The following is an 18,493-nucleotide window of genomic DNA, read 5'->3' on the forward strand; positions in this document are numbered from 1 at the left end:
CCCGTCTCGCGTCAAAGTGTTGTGTCACAATATTTAATTTAGTTAATTCTATCATGCCTCCATTAACTAAACCAAATCATAATTTCATTAATCAATTAGAGTTAAACTCATTAACCCTAACCCTATCCACCCTTCAATTGATCAAGGTCTATATATATATATATATATATATATATATATATATATATATATATATATCCGACCTAACATAATAATTTCAAATCCAATTTCATTTTCCTAACCTTCCTTCAATTCGGTGCATACTACAGCAAAAGAAACAACTGCACTACACCTTACCTCAATTCACAGTCGTTACAAGAACCAATAGCCACCAAATGGAGTGACTACCCAACCACAGCACAACCCCACAGCAAGTTCCTGCTGCGGGATTCACCACATTGCTGCCCAACTTAGAGTTGTTGCTGTCAACAATTAATTAATTACTACCGAAAACCAGATACACTATCCTGATCAAAAACAGAAATCCAAAACCAAGAATCCAATCTTACCTCAACCGTGACCTAATTCCACCACAAACGAAGATTGATCAGGAACAGAGGAGAGGCGGCACAGTGAGGTCCTTCAGTGATGATCGGCCGTAGCAGCACAGAGAACAGAAGGGAGAGCGTCGGTTGTGACAAATCTTCGTCCCCGAGGCACTGGTCTCGGAAGGTGGCTAGGGCACAAGCACTGAGTAGGAAACCGGCGATGGATTGAGCATCGCCGACGCTTGGGGAAAGAGGAATCGGAAGGCAGAGGAGTCGGCGGTGGTGACTTCGGTGTCGCGGGGTGAGGGCGATCGGCGCAAAGAAGATGAGAAGAAGAAGAAAAGGAGGTGGCCGAGGGGTTTAAGGCTTCGGCGAGGAAGAAACCGCCGGGCCGGCGGTTAGGGCTCGGCGTTGGGAAGAAGAAGGGAAGAGGGCAGCGGGTTTTTGGCGAGGAAGAGAAATAAGGAAAAGAAATAATAAAAAGTAAAAAGGAATTATAAAAGAAACAATTCCTCGCTTAATTGGGTAGCCTAAATAGGCTTTTCTCCGGGCCCCATTTTCATCCCCGTTAACTCGTCCATACGAGCTCCGAAAAATTCCCGAAAAATGTCCAAAAATTCCGGAAAATTCCCTTATTCATATTCGCCTTTTTCCAGTATTTTATAGTAGCCTTCGACCAGGAGCTTAACAACAACATTACGAACGACTTTCACTTCTTCTAGCTGCTCAAAAACACCTTTACGACACCTGAAAGTTTCGACGATGATTCTATTGAAGATTTCTTTATACAAAGTTATCGGTATTCTTTAGTATTCTAATCACTTGTAATCATTTAAAACTATATTTGTACTCTTTACAATTGATTAGCCTTTGGCCATCGAAAGCACTCTCACATGCGGGTCTTGGAGTAGGAGTCGTCACATGCTCCAAACCAAGTAAAAAAAATGTGTTAGCAATTGCTTGGTTTTCTTTCTGTCTTTCCGCTACTTTTACTCCAATTGATTTTAAATGAACAAATTAGCCACGAGCGTTATTCCCTCCCCCCCCACTCTAGTGTAACGATCCTACAATCGGTATCAGAGCGAGACTGCTCTGAATTAGTGAAACCACCAATCAAGCAAGGGGGGTTCCTTTATGATTGATACGCCTTTCGTTTTTTCCCTCCAAAACTATTTTTGAAAAATTTATTTCCATCTTTTCACCATTGATCAGTATTGACAAAATATCACACTTAACAAAATTTGAAATAATATTTTATTATTATTTTATTATTTTATCTTGAAATTAGTGAATTACTATTTTTAATTTTCTTCCGCACTACTAATCCAAGACCAAGTCTTGGAATATTTGTTATTATTTTTTTTGTGTGCGAGATTCCTCTTTAATGGCCCACCAAGAAGGGTATAGCACTACAAGCCCTCCCCTCTTCTCTGACAAAGACTTTGGCTACTGGAAGAGCCGAATGGAGTACCACCTCAAGACACAAGTCAAGATGTGGATAATCATTCAAACTGGTCTCGAACTCCCACTCGACAGGGTTGGAAAGCCAGTATCATGCCAGAACTGGGACACAACCTTGATGAAGAAAATTGAAGCTGATGTCAAAGTAACATGCACTCTTCAATGCGGCTTTACCAAAGAAGAATTGAACCGAGTCGACCCGTTCTCAAGCACCAAAGATCTATGGGAAAAGTTAATCAAGCTACACGAAGGGACCTCCAATACTAAGGTAAGCAAAAGGGATTTAATTTTAAATAAATTATATAACATAAAAATGAAGGATGGAGAATCGGCAAACCAACTTCACACTCAAATCTAGGACCTTCTCAACGGTCTCCACGCAATCGGTCAAAAGGTGGAGAATCGTGATGTCATCATGTAACGACCCGCCTCCTACTAGCTAGGCTGCGAAGCCGATCGCTACATTATGCTGTGCTGGACTATTAATGCGGAATGAAAACTGGCTAATTTAAAATTTTACTGAACTAAATGCTGTAAAGTTTAACTTAGTGTTCTGAGTGTACCTAGGAGTTGTACACATGCTAGGGAGGGTGTTCTATGTAATAAACTTGGATCGATCCACGGACCGATCTCGTCGCACGATAGGAAACTCGGATCGTCCAACCGACCGATCCATAAACCTTACCGCAATCACATGCGCTGCTGTTGGATCGGTGCGCCGATCCGGTGGTCCCGATCGGTCAATGAGGCCGATCGGTGGCTCTTGATCGATCTGCGGCCGTCGGTGAGCCATTTTTTCGCGACCCGGCTCCGATCGATCCACGGATCGATCGGGAACAACAAGCTTGCTCCCGAACCAGTCCTCGGTCGGTTACTGCCGTCGAACTCTCGATCGGTCTGCGACCGATCGGGGTTCGATCGGGCCCACGATATCGGCGATGCGTGCGAAGTCATTACACAACACTATAAAAGCTAAGAGAAACATTCTACTAGGTAATGGCTAACATACTAAGCATGATTAAGGCATAGAATACTAATTCATGGCATGTAAACATATGGAAACCAAAACTAACAAGGTTTTAAACTGTTCTCTTGCTAACTAACAGAAACATAAGATAACGCTTGCTATAAGTACTAATGCATACTGAACATGTTCTAATGCATAATAAAATAAAACTAGATCCCTAGGATCTTTATTCCAGTTCCTTCCACACACATTTTGATCTGCATTGACCTCCAGCCTCCACTGCTAGTCCATTTTCCTTTTACCTGTATCTACAATATAAGGAAAATAGTATCTGTAAAGCTTAGTAAGAAACCATCTACCTCACTAAAACATGCATACGATGCAAATATGATTTTAAATCATGCTGTTTGAAAGGATATGCTAAGTATACTGAATAAACTAAACATGGCATGGCATATAAGCATACAATCATGGCATATCTAAAGCTGAACATGATATCAATCACATGGTATCAATGAAGAACTAAGCTGATACTAAAAACTGAGCTAAGCTAATACTGAGCTACTGCTAGGACTGTACTGAATTCACGAACTAATTTGTGAAAGGTTGAAAACCATATACATATAGTAAGTGAAAATACTAAACATGCTGCTGATGGGCCCTGGCAACTGTACTTGCTGTGCGCGCATCCCTAACTAGACCCGGGATTGCAAGTTCCGAATCTAGTAGGGTTTACTAGGTTAGCTAAACCTAGGGACGACTATGGGAGCCCAACCCAATGGATATCTAATCCAGTACAGTGCCACTGAAAAGTAAAATACTGAAATAGCTAATACTATTTTGCTGAATCTAGGTTATCTGAACCTAGAGCTAGGTTGTCTGAACCTAGAGGTGACTGTGGGAGCCCACCCATTGGACCGTAGTCCCATATAAGCTAAAATAACTGATTTACTGATTTAAATTCTTCTAATGCATTTAACTGAGCTATTAAAATGCCTAATTTTCATTTTAACTTAACTAGCTATTTTATCGAACACCTAGTGTGCCCCAACTCTCCCCTCTATTAGGGAGACCACTTCTAGGCACCCGACAACGTCTAGGAACCCCCACTGAAGAGGGAATACGTGTCCGGTCCATCTAGAAGTACTCACTAAATCCCTAAATCTGCGAGGAGGGTCAAATTCACCCTATGCGTCGATAAAAACTGCATATAGCTAAACTAGTGCGTATAAAACCAAACGGAGCTACTTATACTGCAGGTGAGGGGTTTCTTACCTCGTATATGAAGTTTCTTATGATTCTAATCGCTGAAATTCTGGTGGAGATGACCCCTTCGACAAACTTCTCGCGTCTATGCGTTCCTCTCGCGAAGGAGTGCGTCCTCGTGCCGGAGTTGTCGCCGGAAGGTGTCCTTGGGGCCCTAGGGAGAGAACCCTAGGTCTCCTTGTGGTTTGTTTGGTCGCCGAGAGGAAGAGGGAGGAGAGGGGCGGCGTGAGGTCTCGGTGGAGAAGGTTTTTGCCGAACCAAAGAATATACCCAAACCAACTTATGTTTTCCTATTTATATTAAGTGGGTATTTTGGCCCAACTCAATAATAAATATATTTGATTCTCCTTTCTCTCAGCATGTCCTTGCTGGGTTCACCGGTTACTAAGGCTAACTAAAGGTTTAGCGGACCCGAGAGGTCCCAGGTTCGATTCCTGCTTAAACCATTTTACTTTTCTATTCATTTTTGCTACTTCCGATACTCTAAAAATTCCAGAAAAATATCTAATAATTCCAGAAAAATCATAGAATATTTCTAAAATAGTTTTGAGAATTTTCAGGCATTACAATCCTCCATACCTTATAAAAAGTTCGTCCTCGAAATTAGAATAATTCTGGGTACTTCTGTCTCATGCTGGCTTCTGTCTTGATTGTGCCAAATGACTTTGACTAATGGTACTTCCTTGTTCCGCAATTTCTTAGCTATTGGTCTATTATCCGAATAGGCCGACTATCATAGCCGAGGTCTTGGCGGATCTGCATCTGATCGGGGCTCAATCACACGGTGGCATCGGGTATGCTTCTTGACATAGAGACATGAAATACATTGTGGACGGTGACATTTCTGGGTAGCTCTAGCTCATATGCTACCTTGCCCACTCTTCTGCGATAAGGTATGGTCCCACATATCCGGGACTAAGTTTGCCCTTCTTCCCAAAATGCATCACTCCCTTCATGGGAGCCACTCGAGGAACACTGTATCCCCGATTGAAAACTCTAAGGGTCCGCGGTGTATCGGCATAGCTTTTCCACTGACGGGCATCTCTATCCTCAGCGGATCATAGGCTTGTGGTATCTGCTACTAGATCTGTCTGAAGTTCTAGTTCTTCTGTTCACCACTCTCATACCAGCAGATTGGAGATCTACACCTCCGCCCATAGAGAGCCTCGTAAGGTGCCATGCCGATAGTGGCATGGTTGTTGTATGCAAATTCTACTAGGCTCGGATATTTGCACCAACTTCCCTTGAAGTCTAGGGCACGCCGAGTATATCTTGAGTACCGTTACTCGCTCAGTCGACCATCCGTCAGAGGATGGAATGTTGTCGGAACTTTAACTTAGTGCTGTTGTACACTCCCGGAAGTGTGATGTGAATCTATTGTCTGTCCGAAATGATGGTTCGTGGGACTCCATGTAGTCTGACGATCTCCCGGAGATACACGAGCTAGCTTCTCCATGGAGTAGGATATCTTGATAGCTAAGAAGTGGGCTGATTTAGTCAACTGTCAACTATTACCCGGATGGCGTCAAAACCATTCGTGGTTACGGGCAGTCCCACTATGAAATCCATAGAGATATCCTCCCACTTCCATTACGGAATCAGATAGGCAGTGCGAACTCCTCACAGTCGTGATGTTACGCCTTGACCCTCGGCAGGTGAGGCAGATGCTAGCATATCTGGCGATGTCTCGCTTCATCCCGGCCACCAAAATGGTTTCTTGGTCTTGACATTTTGGTGGAACCTGGATGCATCGCATAGGGAGTCTTGTGAGCCTCATCTAAAATCCTCCTAGCTCCTCCCGATCCGGAACACAGAGTCTGTCACCAAAATACAACACCCCGCTATCGGACACTCTGAATTCTCTACTTTCTGATTCTGCTAGCCCTTGCTTGATTTTTTGAATTTCAGGGTCCTGCTCCTGAGCTGACTGAATATCACCAAGCAAGGTAGACTCTAAGGTCATAGTAGAGAGTTGTCCAACGATGAGTTCAAGACCGAAATCTACGATCTCCTTCTGTAGGGGCGGTGACATGACTGTAAGAGATAATAAGGTAGCACTGGATTTTCTGCTAAGTGCGTCGGCTACCTTATTGGCTTTCCCTGGATGGTAGAGGATGTCTACATCGTAGTCTTTGACCAGCTCAAGCCATCTGCGCTGTCGCATGTTCAGATCCTTCTGAGTGAAAAAAGTACTTCAGACTCTGATGATCTGTATACACTCTGCACTGAGCTCCATATAAGTAATGTCTCCAAATTTTGAGAGCGAACACTACTGCAGCAAGCTCAAGGTCATGAGTAGGGTAATTCTTCTCATAATCCTTGAGTTGTCTGGAGGCATAGGCGATCACCTTGCCGTTTTGCATCAGTACTGCTCCTAGTCCCAACTTAGAGGCATCACTATAGATGTCAAAGTTGTTGGTGTTGTCTGGTAGAGCCAAAATAAGAGCACTGGTCAATCTCCTTTTTAGCTCGCTGAAGCTGTTCTCACAGTCCTCTGTCCACTGAAATTTCCTGTTCTTTCTGGTAAGAGCTGTCAGTGGGGAGGCTATCCTGGAGAAGTCCTCTACAAACTTTCTGTAATATCCTGCTAATCCCAGAAAGCTCCTAATTTCACTGGTGTTCTTAGGTCTCTTTCAGTTACTTACTGCTTCTATCTTGCTGGGATCTACCATAATACCATCCTTTGAGATGATGTGACCCAGAAAGGACACCTGATCTAGCCAAAATTCACATTTCGTGAACTTGGCGTATAGCTGGTTCTGCTGAAGGGTCTGCAATACTTGTTTCAGGTGCTCTGAGTGTTCTTCCTGAGTTCCTGAGTAGATAAGAATGTCATCGATAAACACAATAACAAACTTATCTAAATACTCCCTGAATACTCTATTCATGAGATCCATGAATGTAGCTGGAGCATTGGTCACGCCAAAGGGCATGACTACGAACTCGTAGTGTCCGTATCTGGTTCTGAATGCTGTCTTGGGTATATCCCCTTCTTTAACCTTCACCTGATGATAACCCGATCTGAGATCTATCTTAGAGAACACTGCTGCTCCCTTCAGCTGGTCGAACAGGTCATCAATTTTGGGAAGGGGATACCTGTTCTTGATCGTGACTTGGTTCAGTGATCCGTAGTCTATACACAGGCGCATGCTTCCGTCCTTCTTCTTCACGAACAATACAGGCGCTCCCCATGGTGAGTGACTAGGGCGTATGAAGCCTTTGTCAAGTAGCTCCTGTAGTTGCTCATGAAGTTCCTTCAGTTCTGCTGGAGCCATGCGATAAGGCGCTTTGGAAATAGGATTTGTACCGGGAATGAGCTCTATCTCAAATTCTATCTCCCTGTCTGGTGCTAAGCCTGGTAACTCTTCAGGGAAGACTGCTGGGTAGTCACATACGACTCGGACCTCTGCTAGCTATCGGTCCTTGTCCTGACTGGCGTTGACTACGTGTGCTAGGAATCTCGTACATCCCGAATCCAGTAGCTTACGTGCTTTCATAGCTGAGAGAAACTTTTGGCCTTTCTCTTTGGTTCTCCGTTGTATTCAAATTGCACCGCTTGCCAGGTTGGAAGATGACTTTCATTTACGGACTCTATGGTAGCACCGTATCGATCGAAAGTCCATTCCAAAGATAACGCCATAGTCGGTCATCTCTAGCACTATCGGATCACAAAGAGCTCTCATGCGCTATAATGATCGGCCTGCTCCGAGTCGGTCGTGGATTCCATGATCTCTCACGAAGGTAGTCTGGTAACGACCACCGAGTACCTCCGGGGTATTTCTAATTTTCGGAGAACATCCTGCTATATATGAATGGGTTGCCCCAGTATCAAATAGAACAGTAGCACTATACTGTAAAATACTAATATGACCTGTGACAACTGTCGAGGCATTGGCTACGTCCTCTCTGGTGAGTGAGTAGATCCTCGCATTCGCCATAGCTGGAGGGGCTTCTAATCTGCCCTGGCTGATAAGTGGACCTTCTAGAGCGGCCTGCATCTGATATAACTGAGCTGGCTGGCCTGCATACTGAATCTGCTGTGGCTGAGGAAGACCGGTCTTGTTCGGGCACTGCTTGGCCATGTGCCCTTCTTGTCCACATTCAAAGCATCCTCGTGTGCCCTTGCGACAAACCCCTGGGTGGAATTTCCCACAAGTAGCACACTTTGGATAGCTGGGTCGCTTGCTAGATGGTCCTCCTTTTGGGTCACTCCCTGATTTGCGCTTGCTGTTGGAGTTCCCTTTCCAGTTAGAGCTGTGGCCTTACTGTTTTTGAGTGTGAGAGTTTCCTTGGCCTTTGGACTCTGAGGAGACTTGCATCTGCTGCTTTATGCTATTCTGGTAATGCTCTGTGGTCAAGGCACTGCTCACTAACTCCTCTGTGGTTTGTGGCCTATGTATGCCACCAGCCACGATCACTGCTATCTCTGGCCTCAGTATCTTGAGCATCAACCGGATTCGTTCCTTCTCTGTGCTGACTAGCTCTGGGCATAAACGAGCCAACCTGTTGAATTTCTTCACGGCTTCCTCAACTAAAAGGTTGCCCTGACGAAACTCAGTGAACTCGTCGTAGTGGCGGTTTGTAACCCGTATATGAAAGAACTCCTCGAATAATTCCTTCTCGAAGTCAGCCCATGACATCTGGTTCACTGGGCGCTTGCTCGATTCTTCCACCACATGCGTCTCGTCTCTGCATGGAGGCACACTTCACCTTCTCGTGTTAGGCCAGTCCCATCGTGCTCTCCGGTGTTTTGAACCAGGCTTGTGCATCCCATGGTTCACTAGTGCCCGAGAAGTTCTCTGGCTTGACTCGTTGCCACCGGATCGGATAGGCTTCTGGCGCTGGCGCTGTAGGCTGGGCTGGTGGAACCTCTAAGACTTCTGGAGTCGTCAGGTTCGGTTCCGGGGTGACTGTGGGGGTACTCTACTGCTTAGCCTTTAAGGTGGCTATTTCCTGTCGTTGTTCAGCTAGCTGCTGCTGTAACTGAGCCACTAATGCTGTAAGGTCGGGAAGAGGCACTGAACTGCCTGCCTCTTGCTGGGCTCAGTAGCTAGTGCCCTTCTAGCTGGGCGTCCTCGTGCCATCGCTAAAGATATAGAGGATAGAACATGAATAACTATTACAATCATAATTGTATAACTATCGTTATCATGTTATATACTATCACATACTATCATGCAGCAGTTTATCTATAAACATGAACTATAATCAAGGAAACAGAAAGCATAAATAAAGTAGAGGTATTCTTACTTGAAAGCTGCAGGTTCAATGCTGATGTGTGTGTAGGAAGTATGGAACACTGCTCTGATACCACTCTGTAACGACCCACCTCCTACTAGCTAGGCTGCGAAGCCGATCGCTACATTATGATGTGCTGGACTATTAATGCGGAATGAAAACTGGCTAATTTAAAATTTTACTGAACTAAATGCTGTAAAGTTTAACTTAGTGTTCTGAGTGTACCTAGGAGTTGTACACATGCTAGGGGAGGTGTTTACAACTGATAATAAACTTCGGATCGATCCACAGACCGATCTACTAATACATGCGATAGGAAACCGGATCGTCCAACGGCCGATCCATAAACTACACCGCAATCACATGCGGCTGCTGGATCGGTGCGCCGACCGATCGGTGGTCCTCGATCGGTCGCTGAGACCGATCGGTGGCTTCGATCGATGCTGCTGGACCGTCGGTGGCTCTTGATCGATGGCGACCGATCGGTGAGCCATTTTTCGATCAGAGCTCTGATCGATCCATGGATCGATCGGGAACAACAACAGCTCGCAAAAACCGGGTCCTGGTCGGTCTACCGACCGATCGAGACTCACGATCGGTCTGGCGATCGGGGTTTCGATTCGTGTCGGGCCCCGATATCAAGCGATCGTGCAAAGTTATTACACAACACTATAAAAGCTAAGAGAAACATTCTACTAGGTAATGGCTAACATACTAAACATGATTAAGGCATAGAATACTAATTCATGGCATGTAAACATATGGAAACCAAAACTAACAAGGTTTTAAACTGTTCTCTTGCTAACTAACAGAAACATAAGATAACGCTTGCTATAAGTACTAATGCATACTGAACACGTTCTAATGCATAATAAAATAAAACTAGATCCCTAGGATCTTTATTCCAGTTCCTTCCACACACATCTTGATCTGCATTGACCTCCAGCCTCCATTGCTAGTCCATTTTCCTTTTACCTGTATATGCAGTATAAGGAAAATAGTATCTGTAAGCTAAAAAGCTTAGTAAGAAACCATCTACCTCACTAAAATATGCATACGATGCAAATATGATTTTAAATCATGCTGTTTGAAAGGATATGCTAAGTATACTGAATAAACTAAACATGGCATGGCATATAAGCATACAATCATGGCATATCTAAAGCTGAACATGATATCAATCACATGGTATCAATGAAGAACTAAGCTGATACTAAAAACTGAGCTAAGCTAATACTGAGCTACTGCTAGGACTGTACTGAATTCACGAACTAATTTGTGAAAGGTTGAAAACCATATACATATAGTAAGTGAAAATACTAAACATGCTGCTGATGGGCCCTGGCAACTCTACTTGCTGTGCGCGCATCCCTAACTAGACCCGGGATTGCAAGTTCCGAATCTAGTAGGGTTTACTAGGTTAGCTAAACCTAGGGACGACTATGGGAGTCCAACCCAATGGATATCTGATTCAGTACAGTGCCACTGAAAATAAAATATTGAATATAGCTAACTGTTTTAACTTGCTGTTTCTAGGTTATCTGAACCTAGAGCTAGGTTGTCTGAACCTAGAGGCGACTGTGGGAGCCCACCCATTGGACCGTAGTCCCATATAAGCTAAAATAACTGATTTACTGATTTAAATGCTTCTAATGCATTTAACTGAGCTATTAAAATGCCTAATTTTCATTTTAACTTGACTAGCTATTTTATCGAACACCTAGTGTGCCCCAACTCTCCCCTCTATTAGGGAGACCACTTCTAGGCACCCGACAACGTCTAGGAACCCCCACTGAAGAGGGAATACGTGTCCGGCCCATCTAGAAGTACTCACTAAATCCCTAAATCTGCGAGGAGGGTCAAATTCACCCTATGCGTCGATAAAAACTGCATATAGCTAAACTAGTGCGTATAAAACCAAACGGAGCTACTTATACTGCAGGTGAGGGGTTTCTTACCTTGTGTGCTAGATTTCTTACGATTCTAATCGCTGAAATTCCGATGGAGATGACCCCTTCGACAAACTTCTCGCGTCTATGCGTTCCTCTCGCGAAGGAGTGCGTCCTCGTGCCGGGGTTGTCGCCGGAAGGTGTCCTTGGGGCCCTAGGGAGAGAACCCTAGGTCTCCTTGTGGTTTGTTTGGGCGCCGAGAGGAAGAGGGAGGAGAGGGGCGGCGTGAGGTCTCGGTGGAGAAGGTTTTTGCCGAACCAAAGAATAAACCCAAACCAACTTATGTTTTCCTATTTATATTAAGTGGGTATTTTGGCCCAACTCAATTATAAATATATTTGATTCTCCTTTCTCTCAGCACGGCCCTGCTGGGTTCACCGGTTACTAAGGCTAACTAAAGGTTTAGCGGACCCGAGAGGTCCCGGGTTCGATTCCCGCTTAAACCATTTTACTTTTCTATTCATTTTTGCTACTTCTGATACTCTAAAAATTCCAGAAAAATATCTAATAATTCCACAAAAATCATAGAATATTTCTAAAATAGTTTTGAGAATTTTCGGGCGTTACACATCAGGTATGCACTAAATGCATTTCCAAAGAATACTTTGTGGGCATCCATGATAGATGCTAACAAAGTCTCCAAGGATCTGTCCTCAATTAGGCTTGATGAATTATTTTCATAATTCGAATTACATGAACAAACTAATACACCCTTGGTTAAGAAAAGTATTGCTTTTGTCATAGGTACAAACAAGACAAAGGAACCAAAAGTCAACCGCAAAACTGAACCTGAGCCCGAAGATGAATCAAACTCAGAAGACAACGACAAGATCACCGTCGAGCTCATCAATCTTGTGCGAAAGCTATGCAAGAAAAAGAAGGGCTTTACAAAACGGGAGATCAAAAAGGTGATCCAGTCAAAGACAACGCAACCGAGCCCAAACTCCAAAATGAAGTTTGAAGTTACCTACTACGGCTGCACCCAGAAGGGATACTACAAGCCGGAGTGTCCGAACCAGAAGCAACGAAGAAGGAAGGCCTTGAAAGCAACGTGGTCCGAGTCCTCTGAAGATTCCAACGAAGAACACGAGCAAGCAAGCTTCCTTACTCTACCAATGCAAGCATACGTTATCAAAACAGAGTCTGAATCAGAAATCGGAGTCAAATCAGAAACTGAGTCTGAAAGAAGCCATGGATTCGTATCCATTTTCAAAGGGCCAAATAATATTGTAAGTCCCTAATTTATGATACTAAAATTGATGAATTACAAAATTTAATTTCATATTTGTTAAGAAAGTTGGCAAAATCCAACCTCCGAGTCAAGTCACTCCAAAAGGAGGTAACAATCCTTAAGGAGGAGACTAACCTAAGTCCTTTGACTGAGCCAGTTCAAAATGAAAGTTCAACCCAAGTCTGCTAGACTAACCTAAGTCCTTTGACGTGATCTACACTTGACTAATTAGACCTAGGATTTTCAGGAAGAAAATTAAATATTAAATTTTTTTAAAAGGCTTTGTGTAGAAGTGGTTGATAATCCAATATCCAAGCAGTCTTAGTGCCTCGCCACATCCTAGAAGTCAATTATTGAAATAAATATTTAATTAGCTAATTGTTAAACCTTGATCTAACTCAAATATTGATCAATCCTTATATTTGAATTTCAGATTAAATTAATTATCTCACAAAACTATCAAGCTTCCCTAATTGAAAATCTAGAAAATTGTGAGATGGATCTAGATTTAAAATATAAAGTAGTTAACTAAACCCAAATTAATTAAAATTAATTTAATTAAGTTAACTTAATTAATTTCAAATTCTAATTAATTTCAAAATCTTAATTAATCTTAATTTCAAAATATTATTTACAAAATCATAATTATTTACAAAATTATAATTATTTATAAAATCATAATTATTTACAAAATCATAATTATTTTTAAAATCTTATTTAATTTCATAATTAATTTTAAAATGATAATTAATCTCAAAATCTAATTGATTTTAAAATCATAATGAATTTTAAAAATCTTAATTATTGGATTATTAATTTTCAAATCATAATTAAATTTCAAATTATTAATTCTTAGATTTTCAAAATATGAATTATTTTTAAATGATAACTAATTTTCAAATCATAATTAATATGTAAGTTTATAATTTCAAACTTAATTAATTTTTAATATATTTTCAAAATCTTCAAAATTTTAATTATTGTCAAATGTTTAAATCTAATTAAACTTATATTTTAAAATTTAAAATTCAAACTTAAATATTCTAAAATTCAAAATTCAATTGAAATCCAAATTTAACTTAAATTATATTTTTTGAAATAGTCTTCAATATCATCATAGACAAACTCAACTTCAAGATTAACTTAACTCTATCTCGCACAAACTCATAAAGCTGAACATGCTTGATAAACTAGAATGGGTGAGATGGAAAATCAGGAAAATAAATAATAACTTTTATGTTTTTGATTTATATGCTTGGACTCTAGGATTCCCAAATTAAAATTATTTAATTAAATTTTTGGCATCCATTAAAGGGGAGTGAAATGAAGGTTAAGGCATTAATTTTTGTTTTATTAAACCATTGGTTTTCAAGACTTCAAAGTTTTTTTTAAAAAAGGAAGTTTAGTTTTCTTGTTTAACTATTTTTGAAAATAAACCTTATTTGAAAAATCAAGTTCAAATATTTTTGAATAAGTTTTTGAAAAAGGTACTTTTAACTAAGTCATTATCAAAACCTTTATAAAGTTAAAGTACTTAACTAAAATTTTTATCAAAATCATTTTTAAGCTAAGTACTTAAGTAAGCTTTTATCAAAATCCTTTTTAAATTGAGTACTTAACTAAGTTTTTTATCAAATTTTTTATCAAAATCTTTTTTAAGCTAAGTACTTAACCAAGTTTTTTTTTAAAAGCCAAGCTTTTGTCAAAATTTCTTTTTAGAAAGCTAAGTATTTAATAAAGTGTTTTTACTTTAGCTAAGTGTTTTTCAAAGTAATTATTTTCAAAGCTAAAATTTAGCTAAGTTTTTTTGGAAAAAGCTAAGACAGTTTCAAAACTTAAGATTAGCTAAGTTTTTTTTCACCTAAGTCACTTTTAGCGCTTAAAAATTAGCTAAGTTTTTTAAGTGATACCCTTCAGGGGGAGCTTAATGTTAAACAGAGTAAATTTTTTTTTTACTATCTTTATATATTAAACAAACTTTCTCTCTACTTATTTTATTTTTGATTTATGTCAAAGGGGGAGAGAGAAGTTAAAAGTTAAGAGTTAAACATAATTTTTATGAAAGGGAGAGCATAAGGAAGCTTTTTATACAAATTATTGTATTTATGCATATGCTAAAATTCCTTTAATTATTGTTATGGTTTACTTAACTTTAAACCATGTTACCATAATCAAAAAGGGGGAGATTGTTGGTGCGAGAATCACCAGATGATCGAACCTGTGTTTTGATTATGTCAAAGGGTCCAAAGTTAAGTTGTCTTGTGATCTAACAAGATTGATTGAGCTTGCAGGAAAAGTCCTAAATGTTCTTAGGAAAAAGTCCTAGTGGAATCTAGTTAGGTGAAAAACCCTAGGAGGTGGTAACCCTAGGTCCTAGGGGGTGGTAATCCTAGGTGATGAAAACTCCTAGCTGTGGTTAGGCAAGTGGAAAAACCATAGGGGCTGGTAACCCTAGGTCCTAGGGGGCGGTAACCCTAGGTGAAAAGTCTTGGCGGGTTGAGTACTTCGGAAAAAATCCTAGAGTCGGGGACTCTAGGTTAAAATCTTGGTGGTCGTGGACCGGGTGAAAGTCTGGGCGGGTCGTGGAGCGGACGTCTAGCATAAAGACCAGAAGTCTCGGACACTGAGTAAAAGTCCAGTCGGTCTGGATGACCGGTCTGGAAAAACGTAAACTCTTCTAAAAGAAGTAGGTGAGACACATTCCTCGAAGAGGGGACAGTAGGCGTCAGTTCGACCCAGAGTTTCGACGAAACTCAAAGTCAGAACCAAATAGTCAAAGGCTATCAAATTTCATATTATATATATATATATATATATTTTTTTTGCCTGGACTAACTTTATTTTGCAGAAAATAAGGGGCTAGAAAAAGTTGGTTCGGGCGCCCGGAAGGGGTCCAAGTGCCCAAAGTCGGTCTGGGCGCCCGAAACCCAAAAATTATCTGTAGGCTGATGTGGCACGCGTCGATTGGCCGAACCACATGATCTAGGAGCCATGAGTGGTTTTAGGCTCCCGAAATAACTTATAAAAGAAGTCTTCGACCAGAAGCTTCAAAACAACATTACAAACGACTTTCGCTTCTTTGATCTACTCAGAAAATGCCTCTACGACACTTGAAAGTTCCGACGATGATTCTACTGAAGATTTCATCATATAAAGTTGTCGGTATTCTTTAGTTTTCAAATCACTTGTAATAATTTAAAATTGTATTTGTACTCTTTACAATTGATTAGTCTTTGCCCATCTAAAGCACTCTCACATGTGGGCCTTAGAGTAGGAGTCGTCACAAGCTCCGAACCAAGTAAAAGAAACATGTTAGCGATTGGTTCATTTTCTTTCTGTCTTTCCGCTGCTTTTACTCCAATTGATTTAAATGAACAAATTAGCCACAAGCACTATTCACTCCCCTCTAGCGCAACGATCCTACAATTTCTTCACTATTGCATTCTGAGTTGTCCGCCCAACTACAAGAAAACTTGCAAAATACTTGAGGCAGAATCTAAAAAATTGACTCAATGGAGAACCTCTGAAGAAAACTTCAAGTCTCAAGTTAAATCAAAGGTCAATCTTCGCGCTGAGCTAACATCACAACTAGATAAGTTTACCATAGAGAATGCTCAATTGCCATCTCAGTTGCAAGCGCTAAAGGATGCTCATGCTTCAAAATTGGTTATTAAAGGAAACTGAATTGAAAGCTTCTCAAGATAATCTAGCAGACTATCAGGCAGGTGAAGATGACCGATTTGAAAAGAGGAAAAAGATACTTTTGGAGTCTCCTAAATTCAATGCTCCTATCGCTGCTTCGATCGTCAAGGCTTTCAATCATGGGGTTGAGGGGGCTATAGAGCAACTAAAAGAAAAAGGATATTTAACTTCTGAGCCTCCAACTAATTTTCTCGATAGTCGGAAGTTGCTTAAGACCAGACCCCCTGATTTGTTTCCCAAGTTGATCTAATTTCCAGTGTATTTTTGTGGTGTAAAACAATTCTAAATATTAACCTTCTCTTATGATGTTCTAACTATTTGCACAATTTGTTTCTATCTTTATTCCTTGGGCACCTGGAAATTTGCATACTTAGATGAAGTTACGTTGATTTTAGTTGATTTGATGTTATTACTGAAGGATTGAGTTACTATTTGTTTTTTTTAATCAGAATTGACATTCATTTAGGTTTTAACATTCGCTTGGATTTGTTCCATTGTATTTAGGTTTATTATTCATTAATCTTGTACAGGCAGATTATCCTTAATACATATTTCTTGATAACAACTTTTGTCCGCCCTTTATCAGCCCACCAAGTTCACTTCTGTATTTACTTTCACTCGAACTTAATACTCGCCCAACCTTTAATGATTGGTCAAGTTTATACATATATATACATATATCTTAAACTAGCTTTAAGACTCGATCGGGTAACAATGGCTGATCGAGTTTATACATATATATATCTTGAACTAGCCTTAGTACCCATTTTGATTACTATGGCTGACCAAGTTTATAATACGAAAAACATATAACTCATATTTTATATCATAAATATTTGGCCTTTATTGGGATCTTGGAATTTTTAAGTTTAACCTTGGTAATGGCTCTAATGTCTTGGGAACATATCTTTTGTGTCGGTTACCAATACTATTTTCCTATTGGTGACACATGTATCTATGACGTCTAAAGTGTACCCATCTCATTACATATGCCGCCTTGTCAATCCATCCAACGATTCCCCTTTAACCCTGCTTTTTTTTATCACCTCGATCTAACATCCTTACTTAAAACACCTTTTTCTATACCTTGCTAAGGCTTCTAAAGAGAAGAAAGAGGAAAATCCCTAACGCTTCATCTTCTTCCTCCAGTTCACCTATTTCTTATTCTTTTCCTTCCGCTAGCTTTTCTTCTTGTTCCTACTAATTCCTCCTACTAACAATATCAACCTCCGATGAATGGTACGTCCAATGTTCTTCTAGGTTTACTATACAAGAGTCCTATGAGCTTCAATAGAACTATGGTTTTCCTCCATACCTAGCCATTCCTACTTCAAAGGATCGTCCTCACCTTCCTCCTCCAGAGAGCATGACAATATTCTGGGAACATGTCTTATCTAATTTTAGGTTTCCTATTCATCCCTTTTTTTGTTGATGTTAGTAGATATTTTGACCTTCCCCTACATCAACTCATCCCCCAATCATTCTCTATTATGGCTGGCTTTATTATCATTTCTCGCTTACTTGACTTTCCTTAATCTCGTCGTCTGTTTCATCTTTTTTTCCATTCCCCGTCAAATGGAAGATAGCTTATTTAAGTTTCAGTCACACCCTAAGACCACTCTATTTCATAGAATTTCGCCTCAAGGAAAATGACGATACAATTTCTTTTTTATGCATCTTCATTCTCCTCCACTATATCTGACAACCTGGCATCGAAACCTTCTCCCTATTCCCAAATTAGGTGATATTTTTAAAGATCCCATCCTTCGCTCTTCCATGGGAAAATTGAAAGGCGCAAAGTTTAACCTGACTGCCTTAATTGCAGAAGGTTTATTATTTACCTTTGGTCTTTGTTGGTGCGGGAAGCATCTAACGATCGAACCTAAGTTTTGATAATGGCAAAGGATTCAAAGTTAAGGTGAGTTGTGATCTAACATGTTAAATGAGTGTCTCAGGAAAAGTCCTAACTGCGGTTAGGCAGAGGAAAACCCCTAGGGGGTGGTAACCCTAGGTCATAGGGGGTGGTAACCCTATGCGGAAAGTCTTGGCAGGTCGATGGCTTCAGGCAAAAGTCCTAGGGGGTGGTAACCCTAGGTGAAAAGTCCTGGTGTCGCGAACCAGGTGAAAGTCTGGACTAGCCGGGAAGCGGATGTCCAGCAGAAAGTCCGGAAGCGTCGAGTACTGAGCAAAA

Source organism: Zingiber officinale, chromosome 7B (genome assembly GCF_018446385.1).
Source record: "Zingiber officinale cultivar Zhangliang chromosome 7B, Zo_v1.1, whole genome shotgun sequence".
Taxonomy (NCBI): Eukaryota; Viridiplantae; Streptophyta; class Magnoliopsida; order Zingiberales; family Zingiberaceae; genus Zingiber; species Zingiber officinale.